At 37.1% G+C, this 26,584-nt stretch overlaps 1 protein-coding gene across 16 annotated transcripts in view; it reads right to left on the reverse strand.

Annotated features, from left to right (window-relative positions):
- LOC117223829 (protein muscleblind-like) overlaps positions 1–21,671 on the reverse strand; it is a 609,735-nt gene extending 588,064 nt beyond the window's left edge. For 9 of the 16 annotated variants that reach the window (XR_013034909.1, XM_076526705.1, XM_076526704.1 and 6 more), the window contains exons 1-2: positions 21,125–21,670; positions 20,621–20,742 (exon numbers count right to left, since the gene is read on the reverse strand). The gene's annotated coding sequence lies outside the window, so the exon portion shown is untranslated. Of the gene's footprint in view, positions 1–20,620; positions 20,743–21,124 lie in introns of all 16 variants that reach the window. The other 7 variants (XM_076526702.1, XM_076526703.1, XM_076526701.1 and 4 more) reach the window with 2 other exon arrangements.
- Positions 21,672–26,584: the final 4,913 nt, after the last annotated feature.

Raw genomic sequence — 26,584 nt, forward strand, 5'->3', positions numbered from 1 at the left:
GTGCTTGTATCGATCCACTTAACACAATCTCTATCGATCTTTTCCATATGCCTCGTTTACCGAATAATCGTTACGATCATTAACAGACAGAACAAAAGCGTTCGCGAATGTTAATGTTGTCAGTTAGAAATTTCTACTTCGCATATGGACCGTTTATTTTGAAAGTGGTGTAAGTCCTTTTTTTAAAAAAATGAGATATGACGTAATTTATGCTTAATTTAGTGTAAACTTTTTGTTTATAACTAGTTAGTATTTAATATCTTAAAAAATGCCAATGCTTTGTTCAATTTAAAATTGGCCGGTAAAAGAAATTGCGTAACCATTAATTATGAAAGTGGTGTAAGTCCAATTTCCATCACGATGCCAAGCCTATTACATACGAAAAATATAAGGATATGCAGCAACTATTACTTTTTATATACTTCCTGTGCATCATGAATATTTCAAAACACTGCCACATGAAGAGCATAAATAATTAATAACATCAATATCTTGCGTTAAGTTTAACAATATATAAATATAATTAACGTTCAAAATAAAAAATGCTAATCCTATTTTATTTCTTGTTATTATTTATAAACAAAATTGGATTAATATGAGATATATTTTAAGTGATATTTGTTATTTCAAAATTGAAATTAAATGATATTTACAATTGACTAATTATGAAAGTGGTGTGAGTCCATTTGCAGCCTGGAAATTGTATATTATTTTAGTTAAATTCGCCTAAAACAATGATAAATTATATTGATAAATTAGTACAAACATTCCCAGACTTCACATAATTAACCGATATTTTTTAATTGTCAGATCTGCTAACATTCAATTTTCTTGAAACGAAAGAAAGTGGACTTGCACCACTTTCAAAATAAACGGTCCATATGATTCTTGCAACTGATCTAAACAATATTTATTTTGCTCAAAGATCTACAGGAAGAGCTAACAAGTCAACCGAGAAAAAGTGATTGGACGTAGAAAATAATTTTAAATGATCATTTCGAAAACTATCTTCCGACATCTTCGGTAAAAATAGTGTTAAATGAATACTTTAAAAGGAGCCCTTTGACCTATTCGATACAAATAGCGTTAAATAAAAATTTTTAAATGTGTCTTTTGACTCACATGATAAAAATAGCGTTGAATGAAAATTTTAAAAGCTATCCTTCGACCCCTCTGGTAGAGATAGTGTCGAATTAAAATCCGAAAAGGTGTCCTTTGAACCATTTGGTAAAAATAGCGTTGAAATGGCTCAGTTATCGTTTTAAAATTCTTTTTACGCTGAAAACCCGTCAAGAATCTTTGTTCAGCCCAGAACGTCGTAATTCCGAAGGGCAAGTTCGATGCACGTATCTCGCATGCGATCTTACGATCACAGATGATCGATCGCGAGGAGGAGAGTTGGACCGAACTAACGCATAATGGTCCCGGGGTTTGCTAAGTATTTAACGGGAGCGAATAACGAAAATCCGACTCGGGCTTCCGCGAACTAATTGTAAGGTGAACGAGCGAACTTCTACAATAAGACTGAATGCTGCACGGCAGAGAGGCAGCGCATTATCAGCTGAATGGAAAACAATGGCAATATCGATCGAGAATTTACAGGCTTCGATTCCATTCGTGCGCGCGCGGTATGTGTGCGCGCAAAACACGCGGGGCTCGGCCTTTACGCTCCACACTTTCCCAATTTAAGTGCCTATGAACTAACAAGTTACCGCGCGTGCACTGTGATTCCCGGAGCATATTTCACGAAATACCAATAAACCGGAAAATTATCTTTGCAGATTGTCCGAGAGCCTTGGGTGCAGTCAACTGTCGCGCTCGGAATTCCTCGAAGAAGCAAGGTTTGAATTAATGTAACAACTTCACTGCGGACTGCGCCTGAACTGTGACTGGAAACTTAAATTACTAATAGAACTTGTTCGAAGAAACATAGATGCCCCTTAACAACCCACGCTCGGTTCAGCAAATTATTTTTCAGTCGACAAGTTATACGATAATCGAATTAATAATATTTCACTCGCAATTAGAACACTTGCGACGCTACTTGGCAACGCTGAGACCAGATAGCCTTAACGACACAGACAGATTATATTCCTTTAGCGCTTTGACTGGCAATCCAACCATCTCAGAGCTCCATGTAATCACAGCAATGTAAGTAATACTTTATGAAATCGGAATTGAAACGATAAGACGTACCATGCCGAATGCTCCTTCAATATTCAGGCATTTTGCAATTCTTAATCGAATGCAGTCGATATCTTAGCGCAAAATTCACACTTAAATCTGGTCGAATCTAAGACCGTAAAGAGAACGCCCGCAATTTCAACAAATTTAAATTTGCGCTTTAACTAGACCGTAGAATATAGGATTCACGTATTTGTCAGAAGAAATCACGAAAACAAATGCGATAGGCTCGATGAAATAAAAAAATATACTAATATATATTATATAAAAATATGCTAACATATTATATAATAATATACTACATATACTAACGCAATCGTCATGGTGCTTCTTTCTACACCTATCAAATATCCCTGTGCAGTTAAATTTCATAGTGTTAGCATATCTAATTACTGAACCGCGGATTTTATGCATCTGTGACAAAATATGAAATTGTCAAGACAGGGGCAGTATTTATTAATATTGTCACGCTATTTCCCGGGTTATCGAAATTACTACGCCTTATCGCTGAATAATACCCATGTCACTATACGTGACACATTCCAGAACTGTAAATCAATTTTGAAATTTATTTCCACGCGATTCTGAAGAGAGAAAATTTACGTCATTGAATTCCCTCGTGGTAGAAGCTTTAGCGAGCACATAGAAAACGAAACACGTTCCATACGGTTTAAAATTGTTTTTTTGTTACTTTAGCGTGTCCGTGACATACACGAACATACGTACGTTTGACATAACGTACGAACAAACGTTTAAAAAAACGTAAAGGGATTAAGAGGAACAATTTATTTTCATTTAATTTCTATTGTTTACAATCGCCTTGGAAAATCTTTGCTCTTCGTAAAGATCTCTTCATGAAGAGAAAGGTCATGGACATTGTACGAGCAGGAACACCATGCTCATTGGGACACAATATCGTTTTCACTAAATATTGAACGACTGCGCCCGCGGGCGGCCTTAATTCTAGCAAAAAGAAAGAACGGCATCACCTCGGCGCAGTTACTCTGTATATGTATGTACATATATGTTCCGTTTGTACGGCTCTTAATGCAAACATTTGAATCGAAAGCGCAACCCTCCGGAATCGAGGAAGCGAATAAAATAAGGGTCGCATTAACGTGATAATGCTTTCCTACAAGCACGACATACTGCGCCATTTTTTTGATGTGAGAAAAAAGGAAGGAGAACAACCGAGCAGAAGAGAATTGTGGAGGGAAGAGAAGGAAAGGGAAGAATGAAAAAAGAAAACAATTCACGCGAACGGGAAAAATATTTTAATCTGTTCGTGACGCGAAAACGGGGCAAAGAGTGGGGAGTAAACGGGGGTGGCACGCCCCTGATCAAACAAACCGTCCTCGGAGGGCGAAATATAATTAGATAAAACGTAAAACTGCCGCGATACGGCCGAACGGGATGTTAAAAAACCGCTGGAAAGCAATTTGACGCCACAGAGTAGATGCATTGGGACGCTTTGAAGCCATAAATTCGTAGAGGAGGGCGAGGGCGCGACTACGGAGAGAGGCAGCCGTCCAATCGGACGTCGCGCTCGGCTTGCTCGTTCATGCATTTCAACGCTTGCAAATCATTCATTCTGACTCATTGTCGAGAGAAGTCGGCCGCTATACGTGCACCGTCACACCGCCAGAATGCTCCCGCCGATGAAATTCCATGGAACGCTTCGCACACCGAGCCTGTGTGCGCGAGCCACGGCCGTGCGAGCGAGCAAGACCACGTTTGCCCTTGAATATTTATCGTTTTCCGTGAAATCAAATTCTATCGCAATGAATGTACCATCAGTCCCGCGCGCGCGGCTAGCCCGCTCGAAAAACAGAATTACAATTGGGTTTATTTAAATTAAAGCAACTCAACCGTTTTTCTCGAGATTTTTTCTCTATTTTGACATCGTTCCGACTATCGCCCACCCGAAAATTCATGACTTCGACAAACCGACAGTTGATTTACAATTCAACGAAACCCCGCGAGTTACAAGAATTTCGTTTCCATTTTAACCCCCACCCGGCCCCCTCATTTTTCCAACTTAACCTCTTAACTGGTTACGACGAAATATTTCCAGGAGAACAACTCCGATGGGCATGACGACTTTTCTTGTCATGGAAATTTTGTTTAAATAATAGCATTGCCCTTTACGTCGTTATTGCCCATTAAAAAGCTAGCGTGACCATATGGTATCACTTCGAATTTGCGCAGATTAGTTTTAAAACGCCATTATTGTAGCGATCTCTTATATGTACTATGCTGAAGATGGCTGAAGATATGGGCCGTTTATTTTGAAAGTGGTGCAAGTCCACTTTCTTTCGTTTCGAGAAAATTGAATGTTAGCAGATCTGACAATTAAAAAATATAGGTTAATTATGTGAAGTCTGGGAATGTTTGTACTAATCTATTAATATGTAATCTGATTATATAAATTTCTTTTAGACGAATTTAACTAAAATAATATACAATTTCCAGGCTGCAAATGGACTTACACCACTTTCATAATTAGTCAATTGTAAATATCATTTAATTTCAATTCTGAAATAAAATAGGATTAGCATTTTTTATTTTGAACGTTAATTATATTTATATATTGTTAAATTTAACGCAAGATATTGGTGTTATTGATTATTTATGCTCTTCATGTGGCAGTGTTTTGAAATATTCATGATGCACAGGAGGTATATAAGGTAATAGCTGCAGCATATCCTTATATTTTTCGGATGTAATAGGCTTGGCATCGTGATGGAAATTGGACTTACACCACTTTCATAATCAATGGTTACGCAATTTCTTTTATCGGCCAATTTTAAACTGAACAAAGCGTTGGCATTTTTTTAAGATATTAAATACTAACTAGTTATAAACAAAAAGTTTACACTAAATTAAGCATAAATTACGTGATATCTCATTTTTTTTAAAAAAGGACTTACACCACTTTCAAAATAAACGGTCCATATGCCAAAGAAAACTGTGTGACAACGAACAGGATATATGTGCTTATTTAACGAAACTGCAACTAAGGTACATTGGAAATATTTGTTTTATACATTTTCCAAGTGAGTCGTAAAATATTTTGTCAAACTAAATAATCAATAAGCGAAAAGCGATTTTTTTAAATTACTTTGCGCGTGATAATATAACTTCTCACTGCAAAGAAAAAAATCCCCGTCGTGAAACGAGTTGGACAAAAGTTAATTCCCCGGTTGACAGGTTATAATAACAGGCAAACAATTCCTTCTACTAAATATTTTATTAAAAATAAAGACAAGCATATTTTACATAACGTTCAAAACCATTTGTAAATGTCACTTTCAAAGAAGTTTCTAGACTTTTTAATGAACAAACTCGGCTTACAAAAAAATTACACGAATATCTGCAGAATTCATACTCATACGAAAAGCAAAATAAATGACAAAAATACAGAAATACGAAAAAAAAATTCTCTGTGCAAAATATGACGCTGGTAATACATTAAAAAAAAAACTGTAAAAAAGTCTATGTCGTAAACAACGACGTAACGTAAAATAAATATTATTATGCCATAAACGTTGTTACGTCACGCACAACGATATAATATATGCACCAATCCATACATTTACTTCATGTTAAGGATATAAAAGAGTTCTATTTTCCTAAAAATAGCAGAATAATATACTCTGAAACTTAAAAATAATGTCAAATTGGCACCAGGGACGAATGAGAGTTACAGCTGAGATTCGATGCTAGGTCACCAGAGTTTCAATATTATGCGATTTCCAGTTGGTAACAGAGAAAACTATACATTGCCTTAGCGAAACTAATGACTGTATTCCGTCAAAATGTAAAACGAAAATATATTCTGGCAGCTCGGTAAGTATTTACACCCACTATCGAAGCCGTTAACATCGGAAATAGATTAAAATGACAAAATTTGATTCTCCTCTTATTAAAATCTAGGAATGGAAGTACGGTGGAACTCCATTTATATGCACTCCGTTTACACGAACAAGACTTTTGCAGCGTCTGTTTAACTGAACTCTAGCTGAGCTCACATTATCATATAATTGGAGTGAACAACCTGGTTATGTGAATTTACCTGTCCCCCCTACCGGTTTATATGAATGGAGCACCTCTGTAAATCGAAACATACAAGGCACAAAAATTGTCTCCTTCTACTATTAACCCTCTGTTGCTCTGTGTAACATTGAAGTTACGCACCTGTTTAACATACTTTTTCGTCTAATTTAATTTTTGGTCGCAGTGTCGCAAAGATATGTTATTTTGCTGTTCCACCTTCAAAATCGAGGATATAATGCATAATGATTTTCAAATTTTTACTTAACACATCGAAGGAAAGTCTTTTCAATTCGATGTTCGTTTATGTACAAAATGAAAAATATGTACTGCAGAGGGTTAAGAACGAAAAAACTGTCAAATCAACGTAGCTGTGAGAAAAATCGTATTGAAATTGGTTAACCCTTAACCGGACTGCCAATTACTGCCAGTTATTGCTTCAGTAAATATTTCCAATTTAGTCCAAACGTTGCAAACTTGACGAGTGAATGGAGGATTACATGAATTTTTAAATAATTACTTACATAATTATTAATTAATTAATTAAATAATTAATTAATTACTTAAATAATTATCGTATATTAACGATGACTTGTTTGAAGTTGCGTGGGATCGTCGCGGCCACTATAATCCGGTTAAGGGTTAAGAAGAAGATTCTGTGAAAAAACACTAATAAATTTCCGCCCATTCCACGATTTCGAGTCGGTAAGAATTTCTAATCCATCAAAACTGCTCATCCGACCATCCGAATCATCTTCTTGTTCCGTCACACTGCCATGCCACTCTACTTTGCTCTCCTACCATATGTATGTCTGCTGCGGCACGGTGCACATGGCGATATAGCAGCGCGGAGCCTGCGCGCTTCGCATAGTTTTTCATCAAGGGTACACAATGTTTGACATTCGAAATCATTTGCTCTTCTTATGACAAACCCTAATCAGTTGGACACATTTCAAATTCCTTCTGCTGAAACGTTAAACACTAAGATCTTTATATAATCCTTGATTGACGGCTCTTCCGTTCGAGAAGGGATGACATAGACGACATTCTAAATAATCAAAACGTTCTTGAAGATAACTCTTCTACTCTCAGAAAAATTAAACGAGGCTCGAAAAGAATCAGACGGGTCAGTTAAGATTTAACATATTCTTCATGTTATTGTACTTGGTTTACGGGTCGTTTTGACGCACGTAAAATTTTGTAATTTGCTGTTATTGAGATGACAACGTTTACGGGGAATTTATTCAAGAAATTTCTTCCTTGGACATAATCTGGATAAGTATACGCTTGTTATTTTTATGAAGCAACATAAACCAACTGCTTTTACAGCTCCGTGAACTTAGTGTCGAAATTTAGTACGAATAAATTGTCCATAAATCTATCTTGGCAACTTCAATAATCGTAAATTAAAAAATCTGCAACGTGTCGAAAAGACGTGTACCGTAAACCTAGTGTTAATAACAATGTTAGAAATGTTATCATACGTAGCGAATAACATAATTTTTCATTCAAACAATACGCATCCAGCGTTTTACTTAGCCGGGTTATGTCGGACTTATGACCACAAAGGGTTAACAGTTATATGGTCTTATTAATTATCAACATAAAGAGGTATCCTGGACTAGAACTACAAAAAATGTCTGCAAATGAATTTTTATCAGTTCGTAAAACTAGCGAAGTTAAAAATGAAATTTCGATACAGATGATAGCTACACATATTCTTTTGAAAATGCCATTTTATTTTTTGTTTCAAATTAGCAGCATAGTTAAAATTATGTTAGACAGGAAGAAAGTTTTTTTTAAAAAAGACGACGTTCAAACACGTGTAACTCCAAGAATTTTTAATATTTTCATTCGTAAAAGTACATATTACTTCAGCTACTTCTAAAAGTATGTACAGAAAACCAATGCAAAATAGTTTTTTAATTTCTTGTAAAAAAATGCCTGAAAGTACTTAAAGAATGCAACCCTAGATAAGAATATCCCGTTGGGAAAAAGAAAGTTTACTTGAAATTAAAAATGTAAAAAAACATATAAATATTAATACCAATTAATAATTTGTTGTTTAAAGACCCTTCGAGTACCACTGAATTATTGTTATCCAGTTAAAATTATTACTATCGATTATTATTACAATTATTTCGTTTAGATTTGCACCCATTACAATATTGAAGATACATAGATTAGATTACAGTGTAATCTATATATATATATAATCTAACTTTGGGTATAAAATATATAAATTGTGATTAACCAGGATAAACTAAATATAAAACATAGTAGAATGTTATTTCCAATTAAAGATAGACGTAAATGTGATTATTCTAATAAAACAACTGCAACTTTTTGCAATCATAGAAAACAAACTTTTATCAAGTTTTGGAGATTTTCGACTACTGTGCGTTTGCCAGGAAGCAGTACAAGCAAGCCGACGGATGACAATATTGAATTCGTGGAACGCGCACGAAGCGAAAACGCACAGTGATGCCTTTTCCTAAAAAATTTGCCGAAATGCAATTTTCGAAGTATGTAGCAGCAAAAAGCTACTGCCGTACATATATTGCATACATTTCAGAGCATCAAATGCCATCTGGAAATTGTCAAATATCGTGTACGGTTACTGTAACATGAACCGTCAAAATAGTGGCATTTTTAACAAATGCTATCGAGCAACATTCGTACGTTACGCGAGCCCGTCACTGTCACGATCGAGTCATTTAAAAGATCAAAAATGTTGCAATTAAGATCGTCGTATTAACTTTTCGATTCCAGTCATATAATTATGACCAAAAACCGGGCAAAAAATATTGATATTCGACGAAAAATAAGTTGAAAGCAGCGCTTGTACCAGTAACGTTCGATTTTCCAATTTTGCATCTTGCATTTTTGATAACATATTCGAATTGAACAGCCACGGAAACGTGAGAATACCGATTTTCATAAAGATCGTATAACGTTCTGAATCGTGGCCAACTTTTTCCGGAAAGGTACCACTGCGAGACGTATCCGAAGAGTGTGCCGTTCGTCGTCGAGGCGGAAATCAAGAGCGGAGCGGCAGAAAAATAAGACGAAAGAAGAGAAAGCTTGAAGCGTAAGGTCGACTTTGTATGTGTTCCTCCGAACGTTCCTGGACATCGCATGCGAGCGTGTAGGCAGGGTGGGTGTGCCTCGTTTTAATTTTAGTCCCGCGACAGGCTGCTCCCGCGAGGGAGAGATAGGTGGCGTTGACCCGCCAACGTAACCTACAAATATTTCTCTCTTTCTCTCCGCTTCGCTACCATTTCTCTCGTTCTCCTCGTTCTGGAGCCGTGCGTAGACACATGTACACAACCCGGAACGATGCCTGAACCGAAGTCCACGCGATTTCTTATATTGCTCGACCAACTTGTTTCCTCCCAATTTTAATGCCTCGACAAACTTAGAATCCTAACACTTTACTTGCCGATTCTTTTTTAACAGCCATTTGGACACTGGATTTAACGAAACGCGCCATTTTTACACGTTCCAAAGTTTATATATATATATATATATATATATATATATATATATATATATATATATATTTATATTTAGGGAGAGTTTATTCGATAAACTTGCTTCATTGGTCATATATTATGAAAATCGTAATAAATATGCGCTTGTTGTTTGTATAAGGCGACTTTTCATCAAGAACAATTTCATCAAAAATTGTTCAGAAGCTGTAGTAGATTATAATCCACTGAATTTGATCTGGATGTATACAACAACTTCGTCTGAAATGACTATTTCAAAGGAGAATATCGAGTTTCTTTAAGATATAGCATTATTATTGGTAATAACTGTACTAGAAGCCTATCAATAGGTTTTCGTTAAATAAAGTGTTAAAAGAATCCTTATGCATCATTTTAATTGACTGGCCATTAAGTAAAGTCTACAGTAATGTCTTGATTGTACATACTATTTTATCAATATAATATTCTTTCCTCAATTTTTGTTCAAATAATTGAACTCTTAATATATTCGCAGAATCGATGTTATTCTGTAGTGTAATTCAAAGTATTAATAAAACATATTTTATAAAATACATATATACTTTAGTAAAACGACATTTTATACGTAAGAATTGACTCTCAAAACATTTTGTAACGATTGCTTTATGTGTAGAAAAAGAAGAAAATTATTGTTGATTTTAACGAACTATAACAGGCTAGAAAAGATAGAATTAATTATTTAAATATTGCATTAACATATTGAGTGCTCCGCCAAATTCAAGTCGTATGGACGAGTTGTCCATGTTTCAGCGTTTATGATATACGGTTGCAATATCCAGAGTTACCAACTAACTCGAAACCCTTGAGAGCTATCCGAGACTACCGCATTGATTAGACTGATGACTTTTCAGACTCGTTAACTAGTAGGGACATGGCTGGTTTCCACAAAATAAGTTCCGCTCGAGGTTTTTCCATATTCACGTAGTCGAGAAATATCCTCAATTTAATTAATGAAAATAGATCTATTATGCAGTGGGGGATAAATATATGCGGGCATCCTTTAAACGGTATAAATTTTCAAAACCGGACTAAATGACTTGAATTTCTTTTAGAATACAGAACTAATCTACTAAACAAAGACTCAAATGCTTTTTCTTAATTAGTCTATTAATTAATATTTTTTTGTAACTTTTATTACTTAAATTCAAGCCATTTGAAAAAGTTTTAAAAAAGTTATACCATTTTAAAGAGTTTCCACATACATATATTTGTCCCCCACCGTGTATATGAGCCGTTGAAAGCAGAAATGATAAATCCAAGTTAATTTATGGATAATGAAGAATGACTTAAAAGTTCTGTAAAATACAATAACAGATAATTGTTAAAACTGTTTTATATAAGCTATACTTTCAAGCTTTAACATAAAATAATAAGAAAAGATCAAATAAAATAATAAACGAAATATAATTTAATGATATTAAATCAAGCTAGCAAAAAATTGACTTGATCAATTTTACTTAAAATAGCTTACACATGTATGTGTTGCGACGTTGCCGGTCATTCAGTTTTATTCGCATGAGTTCTTAATTAACTCCGGATGACGGTTCCTGAGTTCATTTCACCCTAGCTTTTTAAAAACTTCATCTAACTTCTCAGCGTCTAAAGGGTAACTTAAATTGTAATTCACTTTTATCGAGTTTATTAAGAGAGTCCACACTTCTGCTAGAAGCATGATCAAAAATATTTCCCAAAAAATTCACACATAAAAAGTTTCGATAGACCCTATCGCAGTCTATAATGTTTCTAAAAACGCATCTTGTAATGCAATGTTTGTAAGACTGCGGTAATAAGTATTATCAGGAAGACGATGTAACGTGTAGCACGCTTTACAAAACAGAATACACATATATGTATATTTTTTCATGTTTAGGCATTATCAAATAAACTCGTCATAACGTCTCAAAAAAAAAAAAATCAAGTCATTTGGTCCAATTTTAACACTACAATTACCAAGCTCTGAAGACAACTACTGTACATTGTCTCGGAACATTGACAATGTTGAATTAATTTAAACTACATACGATCTCGATTATAATATATGATTGACCAAAGAAGTGTATCAACAAATTTCTCATAGAAAGATCTTTATAATCTCGGTAATTATTAAAGAAAGACTGAGAAACCAAACATTTCGACTGGTTCAGTGTAATTAAAAAAAAAATCCACTTTTAAATAAGATTAATAAGATTTTGATAATATGAGTACATAATGAAGATTTTTAGGATTTCAAAGAAAGGAAAAGGTATTGATACCTCTCTCCAGCACATACATAATGTGTTAACGAAGCTATATCTCTCTAAAAAAAATGTCTCAATCGTTTCGTAACCGACCGTACATAAAAGTCGCACGATCGTTCGAATGTAGCAGATTGTCTTCGCTTTCAATAAGAAAGAGAGGCATAAAAAACCGTCCAAAGAATGACTAATCGCACCAAGTGATACAGCGTCGAACTTCGCGACTCTACGTACCGTTCGACGGCGATGTTAAATTAGGAATTACCGCATTCAGTTCCCCCGTGATCGTTAAGAATTCTCCCATGACATCATCCCGGTGATTACAGCTCGCGGATATAACAGATACAGCGGGCACAGAGCGCGACATGGATACGTATAAAGAAGCGCGTCGGTGTGCGTTATGGTTCGCGTGACGCAACGGAGTCGAAATTATCTCGGAGTTTGAATAGTGGCGGAGAAGTTCTAGTTTCCCGCAGGCGATCCACGCTTCCACGTTTTTGTCGCGCTTTTACGGAAAGACGGAACCACGGAAATAAAAGCCAGAAAATCGTGTTGTATAGAGTTACAACCACCACGCGAAGAAATTCTATTTATACTGTTTCGTGTTGGTCCCACGCCAACAGGATCGCATTTATATCAAATGCCCGTTAATTTACAATCGCCGCAGAAGCGTGGATCTACGCGCGTGGATCTACCAGTCGTAAATCGTATCATGGATCGTCGAGACGGTCACACGCGACGCTCTACCGGCAGATATATTCTCTTCTAATCGCGGTATTTCTGCCAGCGCGTCGTTGCGGGGCTCGTCCAGGACAACATAATCGCGACAATCCTGCGGTTGGTACCGGGCAAACTTATTGACGAGTGCTGGGTCGATAGCTCGAGGGACCGTCTACACAACGGACTCTTTAGTTTCGGTCGAAGTTTCATAATCAATTTGAAACGTTTGACGACTACGCTCAAATGGCCAGCCGTACTGCCAACACGCATGAAAAGAATCGTGAAATGGTTGACGAAAATTATATCTAGCTATAGCCTAAAAATGACGTACTCAGCGATGTTTGCTGCATTGCAATAAGCTTCTTCTATTATTTCTCTATATTTATGCAAAATAAAAACTGTCTGATCGATTGCAGGCTACAGCAGCTGCACAGCTATTCGTTTATTCTCTTAATAATCTGATTAGATTGAAAATAATGGAACCGTGTCATTAGATTCTTTTAAATTTAGTTCTTGTTTGCTGCATTTTGCGAAATATCTGGAACGCTAACAAATTTCTATGCGAAAAGGAGAATTCATACTTATCGTATGTCAACCATTGATGTTTAAATATTAATAATTGACGAGCCGACTTTTATTTCGCTAGCAATAGATCATGCTCGAAATCTTTGTAACAAGTCCGACAACACATAGTGCAAGGGATAAATCGATTTTTCTACCATATAACCTACTTTCACCCTTTAAGCCGGTAATTTCATATGTACATACGTCTTACGGGCTCAGGCTGTAATTAATTTCCGAGAATTCAATTACTTTTATTGTAACATGTTCGAAATTTTATAAAACGAAACCGTTACGGTAATTTTCAAGCTGCAAAGGTATATTAAATGAAACACGTAACACGTATGATCTCATTAATTATTATTGCAACCAACATGGCGTCGCTGACGGACACCTGCACGTCAGACCGGCTTCAAAGGTTGAAGCATCTTTATATTTACGGTAACGTTAAGTTTTTAAAAATACGAAAGAAGACGCGAAAACCGTTCTGAAATATTTCAATTAAAATGTCGAAGTTCGTGTAAACTTAACTATTTTATAGGAATAGTTCGGACAGCTTGCAGTAAAACGGGGAAAACGTACAGTTCCCGCAAGAAATGTAATACGCAGAAGGAAGTAATATTACTTATAGAATTACCCTACATGCTTGACCCAGTTACGTTAGAAAATCCTACGTCATTCTTCTGTATTGTATAATGCAATTTAAAAACCAAATGAGGGGAAGCTACGAGTCTCTAGCACCGAGACTCCTTGCTCGTAAACCTTAACATACTTTCGACAATTTTTGGAATTGTCTCGTCCGTATAAAGCACGTGTGCTCGTCTGCACATGCACGCACGTTCTAGCAAACTTGCGATGGTATTACGCTTGTCCAATTTGATTCTAAATTTTTCTACGCCTCGCTGCATCTCGCTCAAAATTCGAGAACGCGATTGGCCCATTGCCCTATCTATAATATTCAGACATATGGATGTACCTCGCATATTTTAACACTAAATCTGCTATAACGGTTTCACATCTTTATTTTCAAATGGTTCAAATTATGAAGACTATTTCTTGAGAAGCAATTGAGTGAATTCCTTTGTTCGAGCTTGCATTATAATAAAAATGTCGAAAGGTCTAAATAAATTCAGTGTCATCATTTTTATAAAGCAACAGACGTTAGTCGCTTTTGGAGCTTTTTAGTGTTAAATCGGAATGAAATATTGCCCTTCTATTATCATTATTTCAATATTAAAGTAAAGACATTTAATAAATATAAACAAGTGCTAATTAACGTAGCTGTGAAAGAAATCGTAGTGAAAGCGGTTATAAGGTTACCGTTATTGATTATCTGATTCTAATGCAAATAATTGGAAATAAAAGCTCCCTATTGTCGATAATTACACTTTTCCTTTTAATAGCTGAATGTAGTTAAAGCGAACTATGTTCGCCAAGCTGCACCACTCTAGCCTAATAGTAAGCCTATCGCTACCAAAAGACCACTGCAGTGACCGCCCGCGAATCTATTCCCGTGCATGATTGGCCGCTATAATGGACCAGCCACAACCCACAGCTAAAATGTTGTATTATTGCATGGCAGCGATGTTCGTTTTCTTACTGTATTACATTTAACAAATTATAGCGCTGTGAATAATTATAGACTCAAGCATAGTTTCGGGAACCGTATCTGTCTTCATGAAACCGATGCATTTATCTGAAATAAACTTTACATATTCTCGTTATTACTAGAAAATAAAAGTTTAGAAACATCACATATATACGGAGATCTTTCAAATCATTATCTTAAAAAGAACGAAATTTTGGCATACAGCTACGTTTCGCGAGTAAACGCAAAATCGTGATTGTGTTATTTTTGCGTTCTCGTTTACCGATTTATTTTAATCAACTAGGGGCGCGGTCACCTATTAACTTAATTACAGGTTACCTTTAATTTCAAGTTTGAAGGCGGTTATCCTTTTCCCGGTTATGTACACCGCGAGGCTGCCTGCCGAATGATTTTAAAAACAACGAATTATAGATTCGGGAAGTTGTGAAAAACCACAGAGACGCATCGCAAACACGATGAATAGATTATGAAGTATTGCAAGAACACCGTGACGGAAATTATGCAGCAACAAAGCGATCGGGATGACCGACAATGTTTTCGACGAGTGTCAAGCATGCAGTTTCCGATTTAATTTCGTAGATTGCTGATTCATTATCTAGAATTGTAAATCGATGTAACTTGCAATGCAGTCTCAGTTTTATTAATAAATAGACTTAGACAATCTGCAAGATGTAAATATGAAAAATATGTTTTTTTTTAAGTTTCCGCATTTTTTTGGCGCCCGTTTGGCGTTTACAAACTTGTTTTCTGCAGTGCAAATGAATATAGGCGAACTGTATTTTAACCCTTTCAATGCTGATTAAAATGAAAAAGTATAATAGACGAAGTATCCAATTTTTATATTATTTGGATGACTATATTATATTCGAAACATGCATGTGAATAGCATTCATATCAAGATTGTTCAAGATTATGGTAGATCAAATTTATCGTAAATACTACAAATTAAACAATGTGTCTTTCGGCAGTGCCACGTACAGACTACACGTTGAAAGGCTTGAATAATAGAGTCGACTTTTTGAAAATTGCAAAAGTATGTATGAGTCTATAATTATTCACTGCATTTTAAATAATAATTCTTAATAATACCTTTCAATCCAGTAATTGAATTTCCAGACGGACGAACGATCGAATATTTTCTCATCGATTTCATTCTGACCGAGCAGTGAAAATCAAATGTAATGTTCATTGATTTGAAACAGACGCGATTCACAAATTTCATAGTGCGAATTGTACCGAACCGCATACGAATTATATCAGAGAAAATATGGCACGTGTACTACGGATTTCAATCTCCAATAAAATTTAATGAACCCTTTACAGTATCCTTGATCGGCTGATAACTCGAATAAAAGCAGCTTTTTATATAGCTATCAATAAAATTTGCACGATCATATATCGTACAAGGTATGGCCGCAATTACCATTTTACAAATTTACCAGTGAATAGGATTTAAAAAGTGCTTTTATTTCATTTCGATTTCATAAAATTTCCAGGAAAATTTTGTTTTACAAACGTTACATGTATAACGTTCATATTTTTATGTAATTCTTCATGTTCGTTCTCCGAATACTGATCAATATCTTAGTATCATTTGATATAATTAAATATGATGTTACGCATCGAATAGATATGTGATGTATTATTGTCAGTTTATTCACTACATAGGATATTATACTGCAAAAAATAATATCTAATAATCCGCACACATTTTTGCCAAGCAGATCATTTGGTAGTTTTTATTCTCAAATGCGTATACTAGGAAGAACAGAACATTAACACTAAAGTCACCGTGCACTAAGAGGAACTGACATGTGTTGTTTAATTTTTATTATCATGTACGCTTCATTTAAGATATGTATTCTTTCATTTCCTATGAAATCACACATCATTTCCTATGAAATCATCATTTCCTATGAAATCATCATTTCCTATGAAATCATGATTTCCTATTATAATCATCTCAACAATTTTAAAAGAAAAACTATAAGACCCCGGTCATCTTGATCAGCACGATAGGTTCAGTGTTGACATCTCTGTGACCCAGAAAATTTAAGAATCTAGGATAAAATTGCCTATCGCTTTTTTTTCTGTTATTAAGTGGTTGTCAAGATAACGTAACTTGTTTTATTTAATGAAGACCAAAGAATGAGATAAAGTAAAATGGCGAACAAAATATTTGATTTGGACTTTATAAATAATGGATTAAATATTGGATTTGGATTTTATCGAGCAACATGCGTGCGTTACGCTATCCATGACTGTCACTTAAAGAGTTAACCCTTATAATGCCCTTTGGTCGCTACACTTCCGAAAACGTTGTTTTCTTAATATCTCTAATAAATAACAGTTTTATTTCTTCATTTCCATTCCTTTCTAGATTTCGTAATTGCCAGTTTTTACAAAATTTTTATAATTTCTTTCTGAAACTGTACTGAACTACATCAACCAAATTTCTTATATTTCTCTCAGATGCACATAACTCTTTTAGTCGACATTAAAAGGATTAATAACATGACAAGTACTATATACAGGCTATATTTATTACTATAGCTTATTAAATACAGAAATGGTGCAACTCGAAGAAGTTAATTTGTAGGACAATGAAGAATAAATTAAAAGTTCTGTAAAATACAGTAACATAAAACATTGTTACAACTCTTTTTTACGTGGCTCGCTTTCAAGCTTTAACTTAAATTAATGAAAAAAAGCACAAATAAGTACTAAACTAAATATGATTTAATAATATTAAATCAACCTAGCAAAAGCTTGGCTCACACCATCTTTGCTTTGAACGGCTCATATGTTTTTTTACCGGGTGACCTAATCTTTTGAGTAACCCTGTAGATACGGAAGAAGCCGGCCGAAATGACGCGTGAATGTGAATGTGTCGATTGCATCCCACGCGTATTACTCTGTAGGTCTGAAGGCATCGAATTTCAGAAGCTTTGTGGGCGTGTCCCACTGACATTCCGACCTCGGTGTCTTTTATCCTATTGAGTTCTAGCTGCTGGTACTCCATGCCCACGAACCCTTTTTAACGCGGCCGTCCTTGTTTCCACTTGTTTACGACGATTACAGGAAGTCGCGCCTATACAGACTACAGACGGCGCAGCAGCGTAGGTAGGGCGCACAAATACCATGGCGAGTCGATTCGCTCGAAAACGAAAAATCGGCGAGCAATAAGGACACCAAGTAAACTTTGCTCTGAGCACACTCGCGACCATCGCCGCGATCACATATTTTTTCCTTTTTTTTTTCACGATCGTGCCTTTGTTTTCAACGCGTGAATGGATATCGATATACACACTCCTCGCTATCGCGATTGATTCGATTCATGGCTGCGTATTCCGACACGCGTATCACTGCCCCGCTTTATTATTCCGTCCTGATATAGAATGCGATATCTGTGCTATTAATTATCTGGTTTTATTTATCTGTGTTATGAAATTTGCATTGATCGCAGATACTTTGAATCAGCCGGTAATAACAATTTCTTACATTCGTCATTACCGAGTTGAGAACGTACGCGGTGATCGACGTTCTCAGCCATTTCTAGAGAAGAAATTCAACAGGATTTTATTTTGTGTGATAGAGGACTTTTATTGTCTTCGTAAAAAAAATTTGTAGAATATTATCTTACTTTTACACACAGTCAGCTAAGTTAAGAGACGCTGCAGATACATAAATTTCCACGGTGCTGTCATGGCACGTACTTTTTACATTAATTTAAGAAATTACAAATTTGTCTACCTTGATGGTATGAAGTAGAAGTTTTCTTTGTGTAGTTTATTTTATCGTATGTAATGGGGCTAGCAGCTTGCAGTCTCATTTATAATTTTCGCGAGAAAGGCTTCAAGGTCTCGTTGAACTTGGTGAACGTTCAAACATTAAGTATCTTCTTGCTGAATACTGAGAACTAATGTGAATAGAGTTCATGGGTTATCGTTCTTAAAATATCGACTCCGGAATGAAGTATTTTGTTGCCTAAAATTATATTTAGAATTTTATATCGTTCTAATATGATTAATAAAATTCTGTTTGGTATATTTTTGCCTTGAAAATTAGCAAGCCAAAGGCTTAAGTAAATATTCTCAGCCCAACGAAGAAATTCAGATAAATCATTTCATTGGTTTCACAACTCTTAAATAATTTCCTATCTTATTTTACTTTTAGTTAACTTCGTAACTGAAATACGATACTGCATCGAAAACTAGAATTCGTGATAGGAATTGTACAGTAATAAAATCTTCTCCATCGATCCTTCCTTTGAGAAATCGACTTACTGGCTTAAATCAGAGTTACATATTTAAATCTCGCAGAAGTCATCGGATTTTCCGAAACCTCTCTACGGGTCTCGGATTCACGGTCGAAAAATAAATTAAAACTATATGTTGCAACCAGTAACTCTTTGGACTGTAATACCTCGAAAGAAGATTAAAGTTACAGATAACAAGGTCGCATACCTACCCGCGTAGGAATGCGAAGGGAACGAATAACCTAAGAACACCCTGTGCAACTGAGAACAACAAGTTCACGGATCGGCGAAAAGAATTTCTAAATATCAGGATCCGAAGATATTCCGGCTTCAATAAAACATTATTTCCAGTCCGCTCCAATTTCACTGCGATTCATATCGGATTATGTCATTCTGCTTGATTGGTAGTCCATGCTTAACTCAAAAAGTTCTGGGTGAAATACAATGAAACATGTCTGTGCATAATGAACGAACCGTGGGAAATGGTCGAATGTAATTTACTTATCGCTATCGTTCGTGAAAAGATAACACAAAGTAAGACACATTTATCATGGCCGTACCCATACACTTTAAAGCAACGAGTTTACCGAGTGCTCGCCACGATTCGCGTTTCGATACGTATCGGATTACATAAAACTGGAATGTGATAACAATTACATCCGTTCAAGATTCTATAAATGCGTCGGTCTACGCGAGATCGGCGAGACAACAGTTATTAATTATTTTAACCGAACGAAGAAACATTCTAAAACGACGAACCGTGCAATATTCGTAGGAATCAAAATGGATGAACGAGGAACACGCGCGAGGTAAACGAGAAATTAACGACACGTGGCTAATCATCTCACGCGTACACGTAACATGGAAGCGCTCGACGCACTCGTTGCCGCGCGACGGTTTCGAATTCGCTTTGCGGCGAAACGTGTCGATTGCGTGGTTTTCTTTTGTTTCGTTCTCTGTGTCTTTTCATTTCTTTCGCTTCCAGTCACAATGGTAACGATACAAACTCGAAAGGTACGGGCATGGATGATCCGATTGCATTTCTCACGAAAGACGAGTCCAACAAGCAACGTAAGAAACTGCGATAATGAGAAATCAAAACTGAAAAAAGAACGCGTCCCATCAACGTACGCGATCACGTTCAATGAGAACCAAAAGAATCGTTCGGCAATCGATCCTTTTTCATTGTTTCAGACATCTTTTTTGTTGGAGCAGAAATAAAAAAAGAAAGAAACTGTGCAAATATTCGATCCCGTGAAACGACGTAAAAATGTAATTACAGGAGCGATGACGTCATTGGGATGACGATGTGAACCATGATACATGTATAGGTTCGAAATACATACAACGGAGCGCCCACGCGCGGCCAATGGCTACACGACTTATTGCTCTGTACGCTAGAACGTTTACTGAACGAACACGGTCGTACAGGCACACATATGTATCGTAAAATAGCGATGTACTGTACTACCTTGCGCCGGAACACGCGGAGGTATCAGCCGCGATCTCGCCGTGATGTCGGTCACCGTGACAAGACGTAAGGTTAGGCGGTCGGCGAGCGTTCACTGGTTCCTCGAACCTTGGTACTCCTCACTTGTGGTAACAAACAACACACCAAAAATAGAGATATATATATATACATATATATATACGTAAATATATACATGTATAAATATAAATATATATGTCTGCATATATATTTATACCTATATATATATGTTATCTATGTATGTACGTATGCATGTATATACATATACATATATATATACATATACATATATATATATATATCTTATTCGCCAGCACTAATATTCCGATAATAACACGATGGCTCCGTAATCTTTGACGTGCGACATAGGAAAACTTTCGGTTCAGATACTGCACTAGCTTCCTTTTTCTATATGCATATATGTATGTGTATTCTCACGATAAAGAACGTAAAACGACAGAAATCCAACGGTTGCCGTGTACTCACACTGTACTGTTCCAACGGATCTCGCGGGTACGACACAAAACCACGGAAAACTTGTTCTCACTTTAAAAACGCTGGCCCGGATGCTCGCTGACCCGCTCCACTGTTCCAACTCATAATCAGCTTGTCCGATATTCTCGCGGGAGACTCCGTTTCAATTCCTTCGAATGGTTAATAGTATTCGCTCGCAATTTCCCTTTTCTAACAAGAACCGCTGCTTCGTAATCCACGCGCGACTGGACGACGATTGCGAGAGCAATAACGACGACGTACTGCGTGTGCGACGATGACGACGGCAGTAGCAGCAACGGCGACGGCGACGGCGACAGCGGCGGCGGCGGTGGCGGCGGCAATGGCGACGACGAACGACGACGAACGACGTCGGAGGGACCGGTTGATGGAACGGGGCAAATATATGCGTCTGACGGAAGCCTCGATGCGATTTTGTAAGAGGGTGAAAAGGTAAGGCGAGCAATGCTGGTTAGGCGACGGGATTGCGACTGCTTGCTGCTTGCTTGGCTAGCCGCTAGCGGGGGCCTGGCGCGACACCGACTGTCCGACACTAGCGCCCCCTTTACCCCACTCTTCGCCATTCATATTCCCCTTTCTGCCTACCGCCTTCGTCCTACCCTCTGGACTCCCCGCCCTCTGCCTTCCTTGCTCTTCACCCTAGCTACACTCAACCAACCTATATCAACCTATCTCCTTCTTTCTCCCTCTTCGCTAAACCTCGCTCCGTTGCATTCGTCCGTTTCTGTTCCCCTCCGTCTATCTCACTTAGTCACACCTACGATCGGCCGATTCGCTTGACGGTATACGTCTCTCCTTCTCTTTCTTCAACGTTTCGTATCGTTCGCTGCTCGTTGTTCGCGTCTCCGTTCGATGCGCGTACCTCTCTCGCATTTCTCTCTTTCTACCACCTATCGCGCAACTATGCATCCTCTCACTAATTCGAAACCCTGTCCGTCTCTTTCTTTCGCATGCTCCCCTTTCGCTTCGGCAGTTTAGCTCTGTCCCTGTTCTATCCCCCTGTTCTATCTCTCTCGATCGTACATGCGAACTATCGTGACGCACACCGTCACACCAACACTCTTTCTCTCTTCGATTATCGCGTATCTACCCTCCTCTTGCTTTTCCCGACTACGAGGAGCCAGGATCCCCTCCCCCGCATAATATCAGCTATCCACCTCACCCCTCGCTGCACCCATGCGACCATATACCATGCCACGTCGCCGTCACCGCCACCACCGCCGACGATGAGGCACCAAACGCCCCTCTCTCCGTGGCTCAATAAGCGTCCTTGACGCGCATGCGCCGCTCTAGCCCCACCACCCACACACACACACGTACACATGCATGCATACTCAACACACACCCGTACATGCTCACACACGCGCGCCAATGCACACGCACACGCAGAGCCATTCGACGGCAGCTGTCTCGTTCTATCCTTCACCGTCTAGCGACCCAGCCTCTCTGCTTACTCTGCTGGAGAACCGGCACAGGTTAGGCTTGGTCGCGCATCGCCCACTGACTATCACGCTCGCGGGTGGAAGAGGTTTAGTCAATCTCTCTTTCTCGCTTTTTCTTCGACCTATCTCAGTCCCGTTCCTAGGAAACAGAACTTCCAGCGCGTGTATACCATACACCGGCGTAATCTTGTTTCTCCATGCGTTCACGCGCTACAGAAAAGACGCGAAGAGAGAAAGAGAAAGGGAAAGAGGAAGGGAACCGAGGAAAATTCTTTCTACTCGACGCTGGTGGTGCTTGTACGCGCCGTGACGTGCAACGACTGATACGGAGATAGGGCAGGACTGCGATAGGCACGGTATTTCGCATCGGTACAATAAGCATGGGCGATGATAGAGGCGTCGTAAATGACGCAAGGTCGTAGACGGAAACGTGTATTCTAATTGCTGGGTCAAGTTGTTTCAAAGCATATGGGACCGAGACCTCATCGCGTGCTATTACAGTCTGTCTCGATTTAAGTTACCCGCATTGACCAGTTTTCGAGGAAATTTTGTCTCTCGGGCTCCTACCGAGTTGGACGTTTCGAACCTGTTTCAACGCTTCATCGTTTCTTAATTCTGATTGTCGAGGCAATTTTGGGTATCGCGTAACACGAATGTTTTAATTCACAATGTTAACGCTAGACCTTTTTTAAGCACTTTATTAACAGCGGACCTTTTTAACAAAAATACTATATTCAATATATCGTTACATACATACGCGAATTTTTCTATAGATCTTATTAACCCACTCACCACATGTGAGTGGCGAAATTATTTGCTCACACTTGAAAATTAATTTTTCCGCTAATCAATTATATCATGCTAATTTTATATATATTCATACTAAACTTAACTTTTCAGTTCTAACTTGATTAAACAAACTACTGTAAAGTTGTGAAATTTTTCAGTCAAAGTGTCAATGAAACACGTCAAAGTTTAAACTAAATTTATTCACTAGATAGTTTAATATGTTTTTTAATTATTATTTTATTCAGCCACACGGGGTTGGGAATTAGACATGATTCATAAATAGATAATTAAATAACGATATGTGTACTCTAACAATGTGTGTCCATTTTACCGATTGTGAATTGTTTAAGTTGATTTCTTGTACATTTTTAACGTTACAGATTTCTTCTGTATTTGTGTATTAACAAACTGTGGAAGTGGCATTGAAATTTAAATAGAACAACATGTAGTGGAATATGTAAAGTGTATACTTTTCTTTATGCACGAATGTAACGTCTTAAAATTGGAGTACAATTGTTGAGTGTAAACTAATAAGTAGGTGTTGGTGAGATAAACGGAGTTAAATAGGTCGATGGTCTAGACATTGAGTTCAAGAATCTACTATGAAACTTGAAAGGCCTTAAAATTCTCGTATGTATTGTGCACTTGTAACGAAACCTTGCGCGTTTATCAGTAAACGTTGCATCACACTTTCTAAGTTAATTGATGTAAATAATAATATAGTAGATATAAATTTACATAAATAATATTCTCTAACTTTTTGATTTCTCTAAGCGATCATTAGCACTTTTAGAATCATTATTTACGATTTATATGAAGATTTAATTGAACGCTACCACTAAAAAAATTCGTTTAATTCTTAGAAACACTACACGTGTTACAGAATGGTGCAAAATGGTGACAGAATCAAATGAACATGATTCTTAGAATGCCACTTGAAACGTTGCGCAATAAGTCGTCAAAAAGCACGAAAATCGAATCGAAAATATCGCATTTACATTATAATATCCATCACTCGATGCCACGTATTCACGTAAACTATACTTTCTACAGTCATCGTCCAGAAACACGTGCTTACGTAACAGAAGTACAATCCAGCGCATTGAACACAACATCCCCTCCTAAACCCGTAAAAGAGAAGTACAAACCGCTTTTGAGAATCGCGAGTGACGAGTCTCTAAAAATACGCGGCGCCGTATTCAGCAGCCTGGTAAATTGTATTTAATTTATTCGAAAACCAGCCTGGATTGGTCCGTTCGCGAATCTATCTCCGTCATAGCTTCTTCGGAGATCACTTTCACGTGTCACGCTTGATTGCCCGCGGATACTACGCAAGAACGCTAATCGGGGAATAGTATGCGAACTTTCGAGGCGAACAAACTTATGGTGTGCACTGTATACCTGCTTAATCTCGTTCCCTGGCGTATTCGCGGCGGAGGAAAGGGGGCAAAGTGACAGTGTGCGAGGGAGGCAACGAATGAGATCCGTAGAAAATTCTTTATACCGACGCTGATGGCCTCTGCGCGCTACGGTTCGCAGCGGGAAAAGATCCCGGTGCCTGATACCGAAGGACCGTGCATATCGTTTGCACGAATATCTCTGCCGTACATTGTACGTACATTGTACGTATACAAACTTATCGCGGCCCATTGTTACGATTCGTTCTTTTGCTACACTTTCATTTTGTATTTTGATTTACCGGCCTCGATATGTAGAAGGAAAACCAACGGCCTCACCCGTAAGAATTTTATTCTACAGCCATGACTCGACCGTTCTTTATTCTGTTAGTAACCGTGATTAGATTCATTCAGACTTTTTCACACTAGTTTTCATTTTAACATTTTAACCGCCGCGTCGACAACATGCGTGACGTAAGAATATTAAAAACGTAACTAATGCCTAAATAATATCATGACTTCTTAATTTTGAAATTGAGTTAAATAAAATATCTTAATTTTATGAAATTTTTGAGGTTGCTGGCGCGACAGTCACTATGTTATTATAATTAAACAGAAATTTGACTGCCCTCGTTATCCCATGCATCACGCTACTACATTCATTAACACTTTTTCGTCCTTAATTATACCTACCTCACCTTATTATTATTTTAGTGATCATTTACTGAACTGTTCTCTATTATCTTCTCAATCTTTTTCATTTTACTTAATTGTCTTTATCACTTGAATTCTATTGTATCTTTTTATTGTATCACTCCTTTTCTTTGCTCTTTTTATTATGTTATTTGTAAAGCATGGTATCATATTATTATAACACTCCCTTTGTTCAATAAACCAATTATTATTATTAATAATTGCTTGAACGTGACCATATTTGTTTCTTGTATGTTTTCATTTCAACACATTCAATTCTATAGCGACGGTGTTGAAACTATTAAACAATTTGTTCGAGATATTACAAATTTACATAGTGAAAGAGAGAGAAAGAGACTGAGAGAGACAGATAACTTTTTGCAGAATGCTCATATGATTATCGTAACAAGCATGAAAGCGTTTCGATTAACTTCAACCAACATTGTGGCCAACACTGGTTTCAAACTCTTTCTTCAGAGATTCTCGATACCAATGCCGGAAGCGGAAGTACACCATTCTCGCCTCGCTGACTCTGATAAGCGGAGCAACTGTTACCTACACATAAATGTACTTTCCGTTTCCAAAATCCTTGCAACGTGTTGCACTCTGCCATTGGCATATCTCAATAGAAAATTATGATATCTATTATACGAAACTGTCGTTCCTGATCTTATATCTGAACATTAAGATACCCTTATTCTTACGAATTTACAAAATCAAATTTAAACAAATTCATTACTTGGAGTGGTAGCCATGATATCCGGTCTATTTCGAACTTGACAGATAATTTCGATAAATTCACTTTCGTTCGAATTAGAACTGTGCCGGTATTGATTATAAATCCGCGTTTCATAAATTAAAAGAATTGCGTATTTTTTCTTTTTGCAAAAATCAAGATTTTGTATTTGTTATTCTAGGCAGTAAGCAGACTTTAATGTCTAATCAAATGTCTTTAATTTATCAATTCCGGGCGACGATTACTATACCATACATGAACATATGGTGATGCACAAAAATTTAACGAGATTGATCTTTTTAATGCAAAGAACTTTTTTATATTCGCTTGTTTGAGATCAATTTTCATCGATGAATATAGCCAGAAATTTAGAAAT

This window comes from Megalopta genalis, chromosome 15 (assembly GCF_051020955.1).
Source record: "Megalopta genalis isolate 19385.01 chromosome 15, iyMegGena1_principal, whole genome shotgun sequence".
Lineage (NCBI taxonomy): Eukaryota > Metazoa > Arthropoda > Insecta > Hymenoptera > Halictidae > Megalopta > Megalopta genalis.